The sequence below is a fragment of the Lissotriton vulgaris genome, chromosome 9 (genome assembly GCF_964263255.1).
Source record: "Lissotriton vulgaris chromosome 9, aLisVul1.2, whole genome shotgun sequence".
Classification (NCBI taxonomy): Eukaryota; Metazoa; Chordata; class Amphibia; order Caudata; family Salamandridae; genus Lissotriton; species Lissotriton vulgaris.
The window spans coordinates 1,208,532,179-1,208,552,878 of NC_141697.1; positions in this window are offsets into that span (position 1 = coordinate 1,208,532,179).

The window sequence follows — 20,700 nt, forward strand, 5'->3', positions numbered from 1 at the left end:
CCTTCTCCTACATAGCGGCAAAGACCTGGAACGAGCTCCCGATCAACATCAGACACTCTCCCACTTTGCACTCCTTCAGTAAGAGTCTAAAGACCAGGCTCTTCGGCTGACTCAGAGCTGCACCCCACCAAGCGCCTTGAGGCCCTCATGGGTGAGTAGCGTGCTTCACAATTCCCTGATTAGTTAATTGATTGAGTAGCTAGGCTGCTGTGCATCATGGTTAAAAATAATAATTAAAAAAGGGATATGATACATCCAGCGCAAATGCACTTTAAAAAAGGCGCATTAGCCCTAACTGTGTCATTGTGCTTTTTAAAATTAGTTTTAGGTATATTGCAGAAGCATCACCACTGCTGTACGGCATGACTACAAAACATTGTCAAAGCCTATAGCTCTAATTGACGGGATATTTTGGCTTTACCAATGCTTATTACCATGGGTGGCCCAACTCCATGTAATGAGAGATCCATTTATTTTTGTGACTGCACATATTACATTTGTGGGTATAGAGGTAAGTAAGCTGTTGAAGGGGCAGTGATTGTGTGCAAGGCAGTGCACCCCCCCACCAGCATGTAGCTATTGGGGAGAGGCATGGTGGTCCCATGAATCTCCTAATTTAACTCAGATCTGTAACTGGAGGTGAATGTTTGATTTTTTCATCAATCCATCCATCATCTTTTTTTTTGCATTTGTTGCCTTAAGTGGGAAGGGTATGCCCAGACGTGCGTCCAGTGCTTGCTACGCCACCAGATTCAAGCTAGCCTGGCTGATGAGGGGTCATGCCCCGAAACCAGACCCAGGATACTTGTTTCTGATCCAGGGAGGACCTGGCCTGGCAGGCTGGATTGTTACTAGATTGTTACTAGGGGTAAACTGGAATGGCGTGGCAAAATAAATGATGGATTTTTTTTTTTTGATTTAAAATATTTTTTTTATTGAAAAATAAAGTGGCATATACATTGGCAGTCTTACAACAGTGCTGAAGGGAAAAGAAAAGAGAGGGATGAAAGAAGAAGAAGAAAGAGGGGGGGGGGTGGGGGGGTGGGGGTTCAGTGTGGCTTCTTTAAATGTTCATCGAGTTGTTTCCACATGCGCTCTTGGGGCTTGTGTTCTTTCGAGAGGTTGCCCGTGATATTGTCTGCTCCTCTTAGGAAGGTGACCTAGTTGATCCATGCTTTGAAGTTTGCTTTCCCCGTGTCCTTCCAGTTTGTTAAGATTATCTTCAGGGCTGCTGTCAGGAGCAGGTCTAGAAGGTCTCTTTCTTCCTTGCTGTTCAGGTTCGCTGTTACGTGCCCTGTCGCCAGTGTCACATAGTTCACCATTAAGTTTGTATTGAACATGTCATTTATGAAGGCGTTTATCTGGGCCCAGAACTTCTTGACTTTGACGCACCCAAAGATGAGGTGTTCGAGTGTGCCCTCTTCTTTCTGGCAGTTCCAGCAGTCGGCTGAATCTGCTATGCCGCTTTTATGGAGTCTGGATGGGGTCCAGTAGGCTCTGTGGAGTAGCCAGTATTTTGTTTGTGCCAGTTGCGGGGTGATCTTGCTTTTTGTAGCTGAGGCCCACATTTGCGCCTGTTCCTTTTCGTTTAGCTGTCTGCCTAGGAGTGTTGCCCATGAGTTTGTTGTCTTCTTGTTTAGAGATAGGGTCGTTGGGGCGAGCAGTTTGTAGATTTTGGCGGTTTGGTGTCCCGCCGAGTTTAGCATTCGCACGTACTTGACTATGCCCGGTTCTTCTCGGGTTAGGTTTGCTTTGGTTATGGCAGTCCTTATTTTCAGAAATGTGTATAGCTCTTTGTTGGGGAGGTTGTGTAGTTGTTGTAGGTTTGAGAAGGTTAGCTGTTTCCCCTTTGTTTCTATTTGTTTTGGAAGGCTTATCCCCTTTTTGATCCATGTGTCATAGTTTATTACTGCCCCTTGATATGATATTTTTGTGTTGTACCAGATGGATTCCCATGTTGTACCTCTCAGTTTCTGTGCCATTCGCCTGTCCACCTTCATCAGCGCTTCTCTGGTGTGCTTCAGTATCCCGTTGGACCACAGGGGGTGTTTGTTTGCAGTTAAAATCGCTGTCGGGTGTAGGCCTCCTAGGAGCTCTCTTTCCAATTCCAGCCAGACTGGTTTGTATTGTTGTGTTTCGTCGATCCATGCGAATCCTTGTTTAGCTAGGCAGGCTGTCTGGTAGGTTTTGAAGTTTGCCAGGTTGAGGCCGCCTAGTTCCTTTGCTAGTCTCAGTTTGGGTAGGCTAATTCGTGGTTTTTTGTTTCTCCATAGGAAGGTGTTGATCAAGCCGTCCAGCTTTTTGTGGAAGCCATCCGTCATTTGGATCGGTAGCATGTTTAGCGTGTAGTTTATTGCGGGTGTTATCATCATTTTTATCGTCTCTATCCTCCCCCACCAGCTGATGTATTTGGGCGACCACAGTTCTAGTCTATCTTTGACTTTTTTTAACAGTGAGTCTTCGTTGTACTGTATTGTTGATGTTAGATCCCTTCCGAACTGTAGGCCAAGGTACTTGAGTGGTTTCGTTTGCCAGGCTAGGCCGGAGTCCCCTAGTACCAATTTGGTGGTGTGTATGTTCATCGGTTTGCATTCCGATTTGTCCTTGTTGAGTTTGTATCCGGATGCATCTGCATATTCCGCTATTGCCTCCATTAGTGCTGTGATTGACGTTGATGGCTTGGTGGTGGTGATGAGGATGTCGTCCGCGTAAGCTGCAAGTTTGACTGTCTTATCTCCGATCTTGACACCCGTTATTCCCTCATTGTCTCTTATTTTTGCAAGTAGTGGTTCGAGTGCCAGTAGGAAGAGGCCGGGTGACAGTGGGCATCCTTGCCTGGTTCCTCTTCCCAGTAGGAGAGGGTCAGATGTGCTCCCGTTAACCACTATTTTTGCTCTCGGTTTGTTGTATAGGGCCATTATCATTGCTATGTACTTCTCCCCCAGTCCAAACTTTGTCATGCAATTCCTGAGGAATGGCCACGAGACTCTGTCAAAAGCCTTCTCCGCGTCCAGTGCTATCATGACCGCCTGTTCATTGCTCTGTGTTGTGTGGTTGATCAGATGGCACAGCAGCCTTGTGTTGTCTTGCGACAGCCTGTGCTTTATGTAGCCTACTTGTGAGTTGTGTATGATGTCGGGTAGGATTCTATTAAGTCTGTTAGCAAGCACCTTTGCATAAATTTTGCAGTCCACATTTATGAGTGATATAGGTCTGTAGTTTTGCGGGTATTGGTGGTCTTTACCTTCTTTGGGTATTATTGTGATGTTTGCCTCTCGCATGGTGTTGGTCATCTCCCCTTTCCTTGTGCAGGCGGCATAAGTTTCCGATAGTATTTTCCTGATGTTTGGGCAGAAGGTCTTGTAGAACACGGCGGAGTATCCGTCTGGTCCTGGGGCAAATAAATGATGGATTTAACCCAGATCTGAGACTGGGGTGAATGTTTGATTTGTTCAGCATTCAGACTTTTCTGTTTGAGTAAGTGCAGGAAAGGGAAATAAAGCAGTGGGGGTCAATGTGTGACATGGAAAGGTTTTGGGCAAACTCACAAAGTCACCTTTTGGGGTTATTCAGAAAATCTTTGCTGGTAGTTTTCCTCACAAAATAAACACAGGCCTTTAGACTTACAAACATTAGGTCTAAAAATGTTTTTGGGTGAAGAAAGGGTGCTCCCATCACCCCTGAAGTACACTAGGCTGTATGGAAACATATTTTTCAACATAGGAATTATTTTGTATGAGAAAAACTAACAAAGTCAACTGCATATTGCACTTTTCCACTCACCCTACACAGGTGGCTATTGGAAGCTGGAAAATCCACATTAGAATAGGGTTCCAGTTTCAAGGCTGACACCTGTACATTTTCACCTGAAGGACTGCTCACAAAGGTACATATAAACTCTGGTGCCTGAGTGTGAATCTACAGTTTTGTGCTTTTCACCATTTCGGAACAAACACACACATGCACACAAATTAAACATGGGCCCTGAAAGCCAAATTGCACCAGTACAGTGAACACACATACAGTACTGTGAACACTTCAATGTTGTACTATATTGAAAACAGTGATCAAAGTTCAGCAACCCCATAAAATATGTCAACTTACATTTCCAAGGCCCTCTAAACTTTTACTCCACCTTTATCAGGACAAAATGTTATCACCTGGCGCTTGTCACCTGGTGACAAGCAACTGAACTGTGTACAGCCAGCAGCTGAAGTTAGCAGCTGGTGGCATATTATCAAGGACGGCGTTAAAAATGATCACCAGTTTAGTGGTAGAAAATTGCTGCTAAAGCGGTGATAATGGCCTTGATAATATGCCCTTGAGAATTCCAATAGAAGTCCATGTTCTGGTGTGAACCTGGGCTTCTATTGGAATTCTCCAGGGCATATTATCAAGCCTATTATTGCCGCTTTAGCTGCAGTTTTCTGCCGCTACCCCCGGCGATAATTTTAACGCCGTCCTTGATAATATGCCCCCTAGTTCCCAGTTTCTCCAATTTCACATTTTACACATGTGAACTCCATCATCTGAGAAGTGGCAAGTAGCCCACAGGAATATGGCACGCATCAGTTATATGCCAATAAAATTATAACTAGCCTGCACGTGGTATTGCTCAAACATGTTAAAGTGCTTCCCGTTACTTGCATTTCTGTTATTCTAGGTTTTTGCTTCTTCTTTAATAGGTATAGAATTTACTTTCACAATTGTATTATAGTTTTCCCTTTTCTTTTTCTTTCCTCCTTCCCCTTTCCTTCCTATGTTATTGATAAAATGTAAACAGTTTTCTACTCTATTCATAGCCTGTTTCCCAATTTCTATTATATTGCAGTTATACTGTCTTTCATGGCCTATCTTGTATATAACAGTTATTTACTTAATAAAGCTTATTAAACACAAAAAATTGCTTCTTGTGCTTGGCAAAGCCGCAGCCTTTCTGGCTGGCTACTGAAATGAACCAGGGCTGCTGATAACGCCAGGGGTGATGCCTGAAAAGGTAAGGACGTCTTAGAATGTCATTGCTGAAAAAGACAAGGCTGATTATTGTGCCAGGTGTTGCTGTGGGTACCAGGGTCTGTGGCGGCTGCATATTGCCCTCGGATAACAGGCCATTAAGGTCTCAGGCAGCTGATGTGTCCCCACCATTTCCATGCAAGCCCCCACATTGCCACTTACTGCCAGGCCTGTTGATATGCTGCCCTAGCAGAGCAAAAAGGTACCCAAGGACAGTGTTAAGAGCAGTGACTGAGGTACTGCTACCACACTTAGGTAATGTCAGTGTAGACCCCAGTAAGGGTACATCTGGACGTGCTCTCAAAACAGGCACTGCCATCACATGCACAGGTAACATACTTTACAAGCCATGCATCACCATCATATATCAAGCTACAGCCACACACACATATATAAATGTGCACACAAGAATATAGACTAACATACATGTTCACATTCTGATTTACTCATAGCACAGCATAACTTGTATTTGTAAAGCACACATTCACCCAAGGGTATCTTGGGGCTCAATAACAGATGCTTATTGTTACCAAATTGTACTCATTTTATCGACCTCAGGAGGATGAAATGCTGAGTAGACCCACTGGGATTTGAAGCTGTGACCAGGAGGTCAAACACAGGCCCCTACAGTGGGTGCATTATTTCGCTAAGCCACGCGACCCAGACTCACTGTGCCTCCACATTCCTCTTCCTTACTTCTTGGCACTAGACCTTGTTGTCCTCAAGGCACTTCCCCCTGCTCGCTCCATACAGCTCTGTGGCAATGAACCTGAGGAAGGTTCCTCGTGGCATTGCCTTGCTGCAGTGTCCCCTGCTGCTCTCTGAATCCAGGCGGTGCCAGCGGCAGGTTGATGCAGAGTCTGGTGCCTTAAAGCCCGGCCTGGAGGTTCCCTCTGTATTTCAGGGCCCAGGGCCACTGTTTAGGTTTCCCCCAGAGAAACTCTGGACCAAGAACAGGTCCATCCGGGACCTAAAGTGTCTCAAAGCTCAGGGTGTACATGCAGCCTGCCTTGCTGTGTTATACTGCGGGCCAGCAGCGACAGCTTAACAACCACTCCTGCTCCACATGCATGTGTGCATGTACTTACCACACACACGTGCGTGGACCGACACATACTCACACAACCACACACACATGCACACATGCACATCCTCACATACAGATTCACACACATGCATGCACACATCCAAACACACACACAAACGCGGAGTGACACATACTCACACAACCACACACACATGCGCACGTGCACATCCTCACATACACATTCACACATATGCATGCACACATCCAAACACACACACAAACGCGGAGTGACACATACTCACACAACCACACACACATGCGCACGTGCACATCCTCACATACACATTCACACATATGCATGCACACATCCAAACACACACAAAGGCGGAGTGACACATACTCACACAACCACAAACACATGCACACTTGCACATCCTCATATTTGCATTCACACACATGCATGCACACATCCAAACACACACACATACGCAGACCAACACATACTCACACAACCACACACACATGCACATATACATTTACGCACATGAATGCAGACACCCAAACACAAGCTCATAAACACTCACATACTCACGCAAACATAGCATGTGCTTTATTGGCAGCCAGCAAAGAAATGTGCCTTATGTGTTCAGACCTTTTATTCCTCAGTTGTGACCGGCAACCATGTGATGGAAGGAATGCTTGAATTAATCTCAGCCAATAGCAGTCACTAGGGACGCATTCCATTCCACTGTTTTCCCTACAATTCCTCAATTTAGTCCATCAACATGCAAGGAATAGAAATGAAAAAGTGGTTTAAAATCCACAAATGCACAAACCCACAGACACTCACATCTTCACATGTGCGCAGACACGCACATTTGCATGCTGTTAGATTTGGGGGTCTCTAGTTGGCACAGGTAGGTACTTGTGACAAATAGGGACCCTCTCCTCTAGTCAGGATAAGGGGATTACACTCCTAAAATAACCCCTGCTCGCCCTCTTGGCAGCTTGGCACGAGCAGAAGGGCTTTACTTTAGAACCGTTGTAAGTTGAGCAGTTGTGACCACATACAGTAACCCAGTGACAACACTACAAATGGACACCACACAGGTTTTATATAACAAATAAGTATACTTTATATAGAGTTACGACAAGACCACAAACAACAAAAATCCACACTATGATTACTTTAAGATGGTAGATTTAAGCTTAGTTCAGTTCAGTTCTTAGATGCGACACTCTGCGTCAATGTACCTTAGGTTGTGTTGCGCTTCCACAACACGTAATGTCGCAGCGATGGAAAATGCAGCAAAGTTCAGATACAAAGAAATAAAGATGTGAAGATCTTCCAGATGTGGCACGCTTCTTTGGGATACGAGAAGTTCTCGGTTCGATGGGTGGACTACAGTGGTAACATCCAAGATTCGACGGCAGCAGCTCCAGCGGCGATGCTCTTCTCCCACAATGCGGGATGCTTCCGCTGGATGCGACACCTACAGCGGTGACATCCAAAATGCGACGGCAGCTGTTCTGACGGCGGCACGCTTCTCGCGGATCCGAGGTGCTCTTGGTCGATGCGGTGCAGTGCGATAGTTCCATCGGCGACGTCCTCCTTCGGAGTTGCGACGGCAGGCACAACAATGGCAACACACTCCAACCTCGTTGCGAGATTCTTCTCCTGATGCAGTGCAGTGCGACAACTACAGCGGCGACACCCTCCTTTGGTGTTGCGATGGCAGCAGCAGCAGCGACGGCGACATGCTTCCTCTTCGTTGCGGCACGCTACTCTCCGATGCAGTGCAGTGTGACCGTTCCAGCGGCGACACCCTCCTTCGGAGTTGCGACGGCAGGCACAGCGACACGATTCTTCTCGTTGAGTCGTGCTTCCAGCTCCTTGCAAAACGCAGTTCCTCAGAATGCCTAAAACAGAAGCAGGCACTGCCACAAGAACTCTGGGGAGCTGGGGGTTGAAGTCTGTTGTCCCTGAGACTTCAGCAGAAGACAAGCTCTTTTCCAAGCCCTTGGAGATCCTTCACAAGTTGAAAGCAAAGTACACAAAGTTCCTTTCTCCTTCCTTTGGCAGTAAGGCAACCACTGCAGGCCAATCCCCCAAGCAGCACTTCAGCTTGGGAATAGTCTCTCCTCAGTTTCTTCAGGTTCCTCTCCTCAGTAAAGGTTTCTTCTTGTAGTCCAAAAGTGATCTAATTTCATGGGATCAGGGTTTCAATATTTATACCCCAAAATCCTTTGTTCTCTGAGGGGAGAGGGGCCTGTGCCTAGTCCAAACCAGTTCCTGAGCACTTTGTTTACTAGACTTCTCCTTTCCTTTCACGGTGCAGGGTATGCACATCAGAAGCCCCACAGGAGGTGGAGCCAGCATTGTGGAAGGCAAGTACAGTCCTGAAGCACTTTGTTTACAGGACTGCTTCTCTTCTTTCAGTGTGCAGGGCAGAGACATCAGTCGCTCCCCAGGGGGTGGAGCCAACATTGTGGAAGCCAGGCACAGCCCTATTCAGAGTTCAGGTGCAACTCCTCCCTCCCATCTAGATACAGATCTCTCTATTTGCCACTGGGTGACTCAGCCTGTCTCTTGGAATCCCCCAGCCCTGTCACTCACAAAACCAGACAAAGGAGTACACAACCTAGCAGAGGCAGGTTTGAATGGTTAGACAAGCAAATACCTACTTTCTAAAAGTGGTATTTGCAAACACAGAATAATAAAATAAACTTCACTAAAAGATGTATTTTATTATTCTGAGTCCAGGCATACTAAACTCGAATTTCTACCATGTTCTCTGAGACAGTTAGGATTATAAATTGTAATAACTCTAACAGCCCATTCTGGCCTATGGAGAACAAGTAGCCTTGCAATAGTGAAAAACGAAAATGGCTATAATTCACTATTAGGACATGCCACACACATCAGGGCTTGTCCTACCTTATACTTACAATGTACCCTGCCCTTGGGCCTAACATAGAGGTGACTGATATGAAGAAAAGGGAAGGTTTAGGGACTGGGAAGTGGGTGCACTTGCCTAGTCAGCATGACAGTACCAGACTGCATGCAGGCTCTGCAATGGCAGACCTTAGACACATTTTACAAGGATGTTTCTGTGGGTGGCACAACCAGTACTGCAGACCCACCAGCAGCATTTGGATTTACACGCCCTGGGCACACTCAGTGCACTAGACTAGGGTCTGACAAGTAAACCAAATAGCCAAACATGGAACCACTGATTAATACACCAATTTACAATAGGGAGCACTTGCACTGTGGCACTGGATAGCAGTGGCACAGTGCCCAAACCATCTAACACCAACAAAAAAACATGAGGCAACAGCAAAAATGGAAGGGAGACCCACGCCAGTGGTGCCAGGTCTAACACATGCACACACACACAAACACACATGCACAGACACACACAACACCTGCCATCTGCTGTGTTTCATTGGCAGAACAGAGGTGTGCCTCACAGGTGCACAACTTCTATCCCACATTTGTAATAGACAACAAAGTGATGGGAGTACTTGAAGGAATCCTAGCCAATGGCAATCAGAGGGGCTACATTCCATTCCATCGTTTTCAACAACAATTCCTTAATTGTATCTGTCAGAATTCGAAGAATGAGTGTAAGAAGTAGTTGTTTTGAGTGACAAATTGGTTTCCAATATTTCCAGTTATTTGTTTTCTGACTCACTATAAGGGCGCTACACCTCAGCTGTGTTTGTGTGGTGCATTCAGCATTAGATTCTACAATCACAATAAAGATTGTGCATATATTTCGCACACTCTATATATCTTTTGTCTTTCTACAGCGTTTTGTATGCCATTTTTTAGTCACAGTATTGAGGGGAGGCCTCATTTGATAGCAAAATTATTTTCTAACACTTTCTATTCTCATCAAATATAGTCAAATGAAAAACCCCACGTTGTTCTGCATAATAAGGAGGGTTGTGTTGCTGTGAGATTGGCTGCCCTAAACGTCCTGAAATAAATGGGGGTCCAATTGGTATGTGCATACATAACTTAAATGAGCTTGTATGTTTACATCCACATGTAAAGATCTAAGCAGTACTAATCAACATTCAGTGCATTGTAGCAAAGAGATAGCATTATTAGCAGTTCAAAACAACTAAAAACATAAAGTAATGTGTACAGAAATACAAATATTTAAACTTTAAACAGAGAGCTATTTACATCCACAGCACAATTATTTACCGCGCTGTGTCCTCTTCAGATCGCCGCTGGCGCCATTTCCGCAAGAGGGGAAACTATTAGCAACAAACAGTTCTCTAATTGCAGTACAAAACTGCCCAAAAGGCAGAGCTTTTAACTAAATAAAGAGATAGATATCAGACCCTTTTCACAAAGGGAACCAGGCGAACCATCCCAGAAAATTACAGATTCTGCTAATAAATTAGGACATGTTATTGAAGTAATGCCAGCAGACTTCGTGATAGCCCAGAATGAGAGAGCTTTGCATTTATAGAAGGACCGTCTTGTTGCATGCCACAATATGTCATCGAAATATCGTCCACAAAAAAATCACAAGACAGTATCATTTACCAGCGTATTGTCAGGGAAAGTATCTATAGGTGAGCAGCGATTGACTGTTCTTGACTCCACTTTTAGCGCCAGATTACGATGGCGGTTTTATGAGCATCCGACCGCCATCGCAGCGGGATTGGGACCGACCAACAAGTAGTCAGCTGTCCCACCCACCAAATTATGATGCGACCACCGTGTAGGTAGTTGGAATAATAGCTTTTTCCATTGTGGATTGTGCTGTGCCCCAGACACATCCATGCACTGTGTGCCAGGCACCATGTGGTGTCTGCCACATGGGTGTGGATGTTTGGGGGGGCACCACAGGTGTCCCCAGGCCTCACAGCAGAGGCCCACAGGGGACGGGGCTCTGCTAGGGGCCTCCAAAGTCCCTTTCTGACAGCCTTTCCAAAGGCTGTCAAAAATGGACATTGTAATCCTTACGGCTGTGCCTGAGCAGGCACCGTCACTATTGTAGGGAATACGATCCGACCACCTGGCTCCTTGAGCCCGTCGGAAGTGCCGGTCGGTCCCTCCGACCGATGCGGTCCAACTGACCGCATCATAATGCGGCGGACGGACAGCTTTACTGGATTTCAATTGGACCGCCAGCGACGGATTGTCAGTGGCGGTCCGACCGACATCCTAATGGTGCTCTTAGTCACCTTGACATGTAGTGTAGTCGAGATTGCAAATGCAATATTTTTCAAAGTTGATTTTTTGACCAGGATATTGAAGTCCACTCTCCAAGACCCATCAGTTTTCCACCAAAGAAAACGATTAAAATATTCCCAATTAGTTGTGTTTTTTTAATCTATGAAAGGGAGTGGTTTTACGAAAACTGCTCCTATACTTGTAAGATTTTTTATTGATCCAAAAGGAAACTAATGTCCATACTAGGTTTTCATAGACTAAGACATCAATGAACTGACGGTGCATACAGGCACGGAATGGGTTATGGTTTAGTGCCAGTGCTTAATTTGTAAAAGAATACCCGCAGGTGCCGCAGGTGCCCGAAGCTCTGCTTAGAAGTCTGTTGTCTCCAGTATTAAATGTCAGCGTGCCTAATACCAAGGCTGCGTAGTCTTGAATCCACCTCTTGCCACTTCAATTACACCATCCCGCACTGCCTGCACCCTTCTATCACTCTTGCAGCTCACTTCTTCTTCCCGTTGGGATAGTTTTGCCATCTTTCTCTTCTTCCATCTTTCCGATCTGCGTGTCATTCCTTCTCTTGCGCTCTGTAAATATCTCCTGCAGAAAAATAAGTGCTGATCCCCAAATATATGTGCCATGGCCCCATCAGCACCCACTGACTCAGTTGTTCACCCTAAATTGGCAGGTTATACCCAGACGTGGGTCCCTTGCCCACTTTGCCACTGGATTCAAGCTAGCCTGGCTGACAAGGGTGTTACCCCAAAACCGGTCCCAGGATGCTTGTTTCTGGTTCAGGGACGACATGGCTTGGCAGTTCGGGCTGGACTGTTCCCAGGAGGCACAAAGGTCAAGACTGATTTGCATATTGCTGGGTCTGAACTGAGGTTGCAAAGTGAACTAAAGAAGGATGGATAAGTGGAGAAGTGTGGCTCAGGGGTTAGACGCGGCAGACCCGGAAGCTGAGATCGGCCCTGGACCAGGGTTCAATTCCCCGCCTCGGCGGGTCTTGGGCTAAAAATTCCAAGGACTCGATAATTCTCGCTCTGGTGCCTTCTCGACTCACGGGTTCACACTCTGCGACTCTGGGCAATAGCTTGCTTAATCTCCACAACGGCCCCTCGCGGCGGGATGCCTGGCTTTCACCTTGTGGATACCCTGTCGGGGTTATCTCACAGGGGAATACCAGGATGGGTTCCCTAAGCAAGCGCCGGGAAACCCACTGCGGGTAGCTGTGCGCTATATAAGCTGAAATACATTTACAAAATACATTTACAAGGATGATGGATTCAACCCAGATCTGTGACTGGGGGTGAGTGTCTGAAAAGTTTAATCACTCTGTCCATCATCCCCTTGTGGTTGACGGATAAGTAATCAGCAATATATGTGTGCTCCAGATCCTTATGGTCGGATGACCTTCTGCTACTCTCAGTCCTCTCAACTAACGCAAAGTGTTAGTGCATGTTAACTTCTGCAAAATGAACGTGAAATAAATGTACTGTTTGATAAAGTAAACAAGTTATAAATTCACTTCCACACACATACTAAGTGATAAAAGAGTCAAAAGGCTCTTTAACTGCTGTGATGGCCTTGGCGCAGTCTCGCACCCTGTTCCGCCGCCCCAGTGACACCCAAGAGTTAATAAAGTCCCAGTCACACATCTGCAATAAATACTGCCACTCAAGGAAGTAGGTTTCCTTCATGCTCAACCTCCCGCCATCTTGCCTTGGCCAAGCCTCCTGGAGGAACCGCGGTCCAGCTGGAAACCTCTCTCGTTTCTTTCCCCTGTGGTGCAAATTGACTTGAATTACCGAGTTTGGCGCGCTCGTGCATCAACCTGGAAACGTATCCCTTCGCCTTCCCGAGGCGGTCTCCAGAACTTGTTTGTAGTAATCAGCACTATCAAGCGAGAGGGGGATTTGGGGGGCGAGGTCAGAGCATTTCATTCTCTCAGGGGCTAAGAGAGAGAGTTCCTTCGAAAGCAACATGCTCAAAGACCGGAAATTTTGTACGGGCTGAAACATTTGAATAGCGAGGCCATAGCCATTTGATTTTAAATGCTTTTGAACTGCTCGCCTCGTGGAAAAACCACAACCTGAACACTACCACATTTTGCTAAAAAAGAGGCGGCCTTGCCTTGGGACACGGGTCCAATTTATTAGTGGAAATATCTTCAATTAATTTGTGCATGGGTTCGTGTTTTCTTAAATGTTTCTCCCCAGGCACTTGACCCGTTGTAATGAAATCTGAGTGCTTTATTAGAAATTACTTTCTCAGCAGTTTTGTTCTTTTAAAGTTAAGTGTATGCATAATGGCCATGAAATGCTTCCCTTTATTGGGAACATGCTTACAAGCACTTATGTGGGATGGTGTCGGCCATTTTAGGGGCCTCCTCCTCATTCAAGCGGTTGGCGCTGCAGGGTGGGAAACAGGACTTTTTCTTATAAGGTGGGTGAACTGTGATTCGTCCCGCTTTAATCGCAAGGAGGAAAGGACCACGTCCCCCCATGTCAGAAGTCTGGATTGGGTCTGGCCAGAGGGAGGGAGGCATTTAAGTCAAGTGGAAAGTGTTTCTCTCCGTTTGGTGGTGAAGTGCCTAATTCATAAACTGTTTTGTGGTTTTGAGTTGAACTTACTACAGCATAAACTTGAGTCTTGGCAGGATTTCTGCAGGGTTGGACTGAGAGAGAAAATAGGCCAAAGGAGCAAAATAAAAGTGACCCCCATTAGCGAATCAGATAATAAAAATAATAGAGCGTATTTATGAGCACCTTGCAACACTTTTGCGCCGCCGTTGGGTCCCAAGTGGGCACTGGACAGAGGGCCTGGCACTCAGTGATGCACTTCACCATATCCGCAGCGGCGGTGTAAATAATGCGCCACGTTTTGCCATATTTACGAAGTGACACATTTAGGCAGATGCGTAACTTTGTAAAAACCCTGCGCTACATTATACCTGTGCCAGATACGCAGGGTGGGTGTTCCCCCGCAAGAAAGGCTCATATACGGGGCGCAGTGAAATCTATCAGATTTCACGGCGCCACTTCTAGCGTCACTTCTAGCACACCACTGCATCAAAACCTTACTCCTGCCTCTTTGCAAACGTAAGGGTGATACAGTGCAATAGGAAAAGTCTCCCCCATGCCTTGCTGGAGCTGCGTCCTGCTCACTACACAACTCCAGCAAAGCATGAGTTTTGCGCCAACAGATATGGTAGGATTCCTGACGCATCTGTCAGTCCTTGTGACATGGAGCGCCATAAGGTAAATACGGCACATCCATGGTGTTGCAAAGAGGCGGCAGTGAAAAGTGTTCTCCCCTGCAGCGATTTAACATATTCATAAATGAGGCAAATCAGGGCAGTGTGTAAATTGGGAAGATGCGCAGTATAAGTGTTTTGCAGGTTATGGGAGGCTGCATGGACTTGTGGTTGCTGCAGGCAATGTTTGTGGTAATGTCAGGGAAATCAACAGTAAAAACCAACCCACAAACAGACAAAATACGGCACACACTGACCTTTCAGTCTACTCTGGATTTCTATGACCTTCACAGCGGCTACAGCAACAGTGCATCAAAGACAAACGCTATACGTTCCACTTACATGGCACAGCACCAAGCGGCTACGTATACAGGTTTAGTATGTTGTGTTATATAGTTTATGTACAGGGCAGCATTTGCCAATTTGCTGTCTTTTTGGTACCTTTGTTTCCATGGTCAGCTGATGTATGTGGTGATGGGTTTAAGGGATGCACTGCGTCTGGGCAAGTGTAATTAGTTCATGTGGCGGTACGGTGAGTGTTTTCCCTTTGGTGGTGTTTTATGGGTGGGGGGGGCAGAAACTTGTGTTTGTTCAATATAACCTTTGTTGTGCCATGTGTTATCCCTGTGAACTGGTCTGCATGTCTTCTCACCTATATCAACTCTTGTCAGGGTCACTGGAATTATACGGCAGGGGTGAACCAAATTATCTAGGAAAGTCGATAAAATCACGTGTCAAGGAAAGGCACATTATGCGGCATAATACATCACAATCTTTTGCATATCATGTTATTTTGTCATTTTACAACTATTAATAGTGTCTAGTCAAAATTGAACGTGTTAGTATCATTTTAATACCTGAATACAGCATTCTTGAACGGAAAGGTGACTAGTTAAGCTTGGCAATGATCTGTCAGTGTGCAGAACTATGTGTTGTGCTTTTTGCTTAGTAACTTTTGATCCATATGAACTAGAAATAAAATGGTTTTGGTAACATTTCAAATTATGGAGCCCATGTTGGATTAGGTGGAAACCGAGCAAATCCATGATTATATGGAAAAAACGATGGCCACAGACTCGCATAAATCCAGTGGCCCTGAACATAGTGTTCTAGAACAATGGCTCTTGAGTCCTTCCGGGTAACTGAAGCAATTGCATGTCAATTTCAATAGTGCAGTATTTGTGGCTGCAACAAATTATGGACTGATTGCTGAATGTTTCAAACATTCTCCCCAGTCAAGAGATCTCGGTTAATCCATCGTTCTTTTGCCCACTACGCCACCCCAGTTTGGACCCAACCATATCTATATCAGTCTTGACCCTGTGCCTCATGGGAACAGTCCAGACCGAACTGCCAAGCCAGGTCCCCTCTGGATCGGAAACAAGCATCCTGCGACCGGTTTCAGGGTATGTCTGCAGTTCATGGCTGGGGTGTATTGATCGTATCGTATCGTATCGTATCGTAAGGGGTGCTTGTAAAGCGCACTGACACCATGGGTTTCATGGCGCTGGTTGGAAATAGAGGGGACAGAGAGATTAGCCAGATTGGGGAAAAAGCCAAGTTTTTAAAGATTTACGAAAAAGGGTCAGAGAGTTGGAAATTTTAAGGGAGGGAGGGAAAGAGTTCCAGAGCTTGGGGGCCAGGTGTGCAAATCTCCGGCCTCCAGATCTGCAGAGCTTATAAGAGGGAACAGTCAAGAAGTGAAGATGGGAAGATCTCAAATTGCGGGACGGGCAGTAGGGTCGGATGAGAGATTTTACAAAGGTGGGACAGGAACCAGCCAAAGATTTGAAAGTAAGGCAGCCGATCTTGAAGGCTGCCCTAGAAGCAACAGGAAGCCAGTGGAGTTTGACGAGAAGGGGCCTGGCAGATTGCCACTTCGGGATCCCTAAGGCCAATCTTGATCCAGAGATAGGTTCTAATGACGTACTCTTGTCCTGGATTTCTTGTTTCCCACTCCCTGTAGATGGGACAGATCTGTTGTTGTTGAGCCTATGATACTTGGTTCTGATATATACACTGGCCTCATGTCATTGTGCCCCAAGGCCCCTGTACTTTATCCTCTTAATCCATATCTTGCTATCCCTTTGTTATCTCTGTTCAACCACTGCTGTCATCTCCCCTTTCCCGATGATATACGCGAACATATTTGTGTAGGGCAGCGTTGTGATTGGCTGACAGTGAGCCTGGGTGTGCCTCCCGTAAGGCCGAGTGAAAGAGGACTACGGAGGACAGATACGGCGAGGAAGTGGCAAAAAGGCAAGTTTTTATACCCGCTTCTCCCGTGCTCTACCCCACGTTGTGATTGGTCTGAGCTCTGTGACCCTGCATGGAGAACATGCGATGTGCGCAAGACTGTTTTGGATGGCCCGAGAGGGCCGACCAAGCAGTCATTGCACACTGTGCTGCCTGCTGCTCCTCCCCTGTCCCCGCCTCCTCACGCAATGGTGTGTAAGTAGGAGAAAATAAAATGATAACAACGCAAGTTATTAGAATTTTATTTTCCCTTTGTTTCACCGCAAAAAGCATTGATGCAACGCTCCTCTGCCTTAGCAGAGGAGCCGCCACTGATGATGAGTAGCATTTCTCATTAACTTTCAGTGTTCTTTAAAGATGAAGTTCCACTTATACGCTTTTGGGCATTGAATGGACATCAATACGAAATCCCAAAATCTGCAGCAGTTTAGATTTTTCGAATGTAATGTCTGTCCCTTTTTTTCAAACTTAACAGCTGACAGTTAACACTAAGCAGGTGCCATATTTCTCCTTTATCACTATTCTCATGCAGGTAACAAGTGGGAAAGAGGCAAATGACACTGTGTTTCTTTATATGGACATATTGGAATGTGTGATAAAAAGTAGCAAAATGTTAACCTTCAGCTGTAAAAGTTGGAAAAAGTTGCAGGAGTTACAACGCAAGCTCTAAAATAAGTGCCAAGTTGTGCTGTGAGCAATCACTTCACAAAACATGTGTTGGAAGGAAGATCAGTTTTAAATATAGGGCTGAAAACAGTTATTTCTAGAGACACCAGTTTGTTCATGTTGGCATCTCCACCATCTCCCAAAAGATCTGTATCATCAACGGACTCGCTGAAGGCTCCATCCTGTCCTGTGTCATCTTTAACCTTTTCTTGGTGCTCCTTTGGACTCATCTATAATAGCATCAAAAATCATCATTATACAGTAGCGGGCGGCAACATTAAAATATGGTGAGGCACGATGTCCAAAAAACTCACAATGTATGTGTTGTATTTGCTGGTCATAGGTTCTGGTTGCCATCTCTTTCTTCTGGCACTCTCCTCGGTGTCTAGGGGTGGAAAGTGATGGTCTTCCTCCCTTGTGCCATGCGAATCCAACCAATCATGGCTCTGCAGTGCAGCTCCAGGTTTGGTTGGAGCAGGCTAACCGAGCGCTCCTTTTGAGGCTGAGGGCCTGCGGCTACAATCCCTCTACTGGTTCTCAGTCCTGGGATTGCAGGCTCTGAAGTGTGCATGTTAGATTGGCCGACTGTAGGTCTGATATGCGCACTGGCAGGGCGCTGAAACAGTAGTCAATTGCACTAATCAGCCCTGCCCCTGCGCTCGCGCTGTTGCAGCGTGAGCCTGCCACACATTAATATAATGGTATTTATTACCATTTTATTAATGTGTGTGCCTTCTGCGATGGCAGCAGGTGGGACGATGCTCCTCCGCCATAAAGGTGGAGCCGCCGCTTAATTTGCACCTAACCTCAGGATTCTTGGATTCTCACTGGACACCAAGCATACCCGTTGAGAACTGATTCCCAAGAAAACCAATATGGCCTCCTACCAGCTCTACTGTTCTGGAAAACGAATTTGAAACTGCAGATCAACCCTCATACCCTCACATCTTCCAGTCTGCCCCATCCCACTTTAAGGTCACCTACCTACTGCAGCACTTCTCATCCATGACCTGAAGAAATATGGTCACATCAACTCCATCCTGATAGAACTCCACTGGCTTCCCTTTCGAATGCAGATCTTCGTCAAAACTAGCTGCATCAATTCTAGGACGTATACTCATGCTTCTCTGACTGACAAACTTGCCACCGCCAATAGCTCTTGGCAGAGTGCCAAGACTAGAGACAAAATAATGCAAAAAACTAAGAAAACAAGGTAACAGGCTTGATTCTTTTGGATCTCGGACGACATCCCTGTATCCCTCAGGACCACCCAACATAAGAAAAAATTAAGGACACAATCCTTTAAAAACACTGTATCATGATGAATTAACAGTCCACCTCCAGTCTCAGAACCCAGCAGCCCTCCAATCGCTCAGTGATGTCTCGTTACCTTTTCAGTAGGTCCACGCTATACAAAAAACCTTATGTATACATACATCATCAGAGTTGTTTTTTCAATATAGTAACAACTCATTTTAAAGTAGTGCTCCATATCACAGAAACTATGGGGCATATTTACAAGGGCATTACGCCCTGCTCCATATTTACAAAGCGTGGCTTAACGCCGCTTGTAAATATCGTCTGCTTTTCACTGAGGTATCTGCGCCAAAGGGGCATGCAGTGGGTGCTGCTGTGGGCGTTCCAACACAACACCCATTGCTTTTTTAACTATGCCCCAGATTTACAAGGATCTGTAAATCTGAGGCAGCGCCAAAAACGAACGCCACTGAATAGTGGGCGCTAGATCGGCGCAATGAGGAGAAATACATTTATTTCTCTTCGGTTTTGTTCTTTCTGTGTGTGCTGCTATGCAGCACTCATAGAAAGAGCAAATCGCCTTTAAAGATTGTTTATGTACAGGAATGTAGCCTTGCAACACAGACACCCTTGCACCAATGGTGCAAGGGCGCCTACGTTGCAGGGAATTATCAATGCAACGCAGGCACTAAGGCGCAAGGATGTCTGTGTAGGAGCTAGTGCAAAGGAAAACACAGGGTTATGTTGTATTATTGTGAATACAGCACATCCATGCGTTTTTTTTTTAAATGATGCAGTGTGACACTGAAAATTGCTCGCAGCACAGTATTGTGCAATTTCCTTGTAAATGTACCCCTACGTTTCTAAGCGCTGTACTGGATATTTTACATAAATAAATAATCTGTATTTGCAAAGCACGAACTACTCACCCGTAGGGGTCTCAAGACGCTGGGGGCCGTTGTGGAAAGTAAGTGAGCTATTGCCCTGAAACACAGTGTTGCTCTGCTGAACTTCCGGGATTGACCCGTGAACCCTGTGCTCCGAAGTCAGCTGCCCTGGCCGCTGCACCACACCTCTCCACGTTTTAAGTACAAATCCGCATTCTATGCCTCAGAACAATTACCATTTTTGTATTCTCTATTTTGTTTCTTAAAGTACAGGATGAAACCTGTTCCCGTCTTGTGCGCGCCGTGACTCCGTGCAATGCATGGAGTGCAGGGCCGGTCCTAGCCATGGGCGGTATGGGCAGCTGCCCAGGGCCTCGCGCTCAGGGGGGCCCGCCGCCGGCCCCGCAGTTGCGGGAATAAATAAATGATGATGGGGAAAAGCGCTGCGCAGTGAGCACAGCACAGTGCATTCTTCCGTCCAATAATATCGAGTGTGCGTGTGTTTATTTGCAGTTACCGGCCTTGAGACTACCCCTCACGATAGGGAGACATAGCAGACTTTTTTTAATGTGACCTAAAATGAATCAAAAAAGCGTATAAACAAGTGCTGTTGTAGCTGCAGCTGTTAGTGCTATGAGGCTGAGTGCTGGGACCGTAGGTGTGTGAGACGGGTGTGTCCTTGTTTCTATTTAAAAGACTGGGCGAGATGGCCCCTGGGCAGCTGTGCTGTAGAGCTCTCATGATGTTCTCAGGCACGCTATAGAAACATACATGCACATTTAGACGTTGTGCACTATTAAATAAATCTGTGAATACATGGGGCTGTGCCTGTCATTGTTTAAATGGTGAAAAATAGAATTCGTGCTTTTAAAGTAAATAAGGCAGATTGTATTGAAGCGCTTTCTGAAAGCAGTAGTTATCTTCCGAAATAATGTTTTTTGTTTTACTGTTAGGCACTTGAAAAGCAGGCAAATAGACCATATTTACACCATAACAATCCTCAGCTTCAGAGTTCGCAGCTGTATCTGTTATAGCGCATTTTTTATATGTAGGCAAAATTTAGCGAAGGTATTGGAGTGCTCTACAGGACCACTAGTGTCATAACGGAAGAATATATATATTTTTGTACAGACAG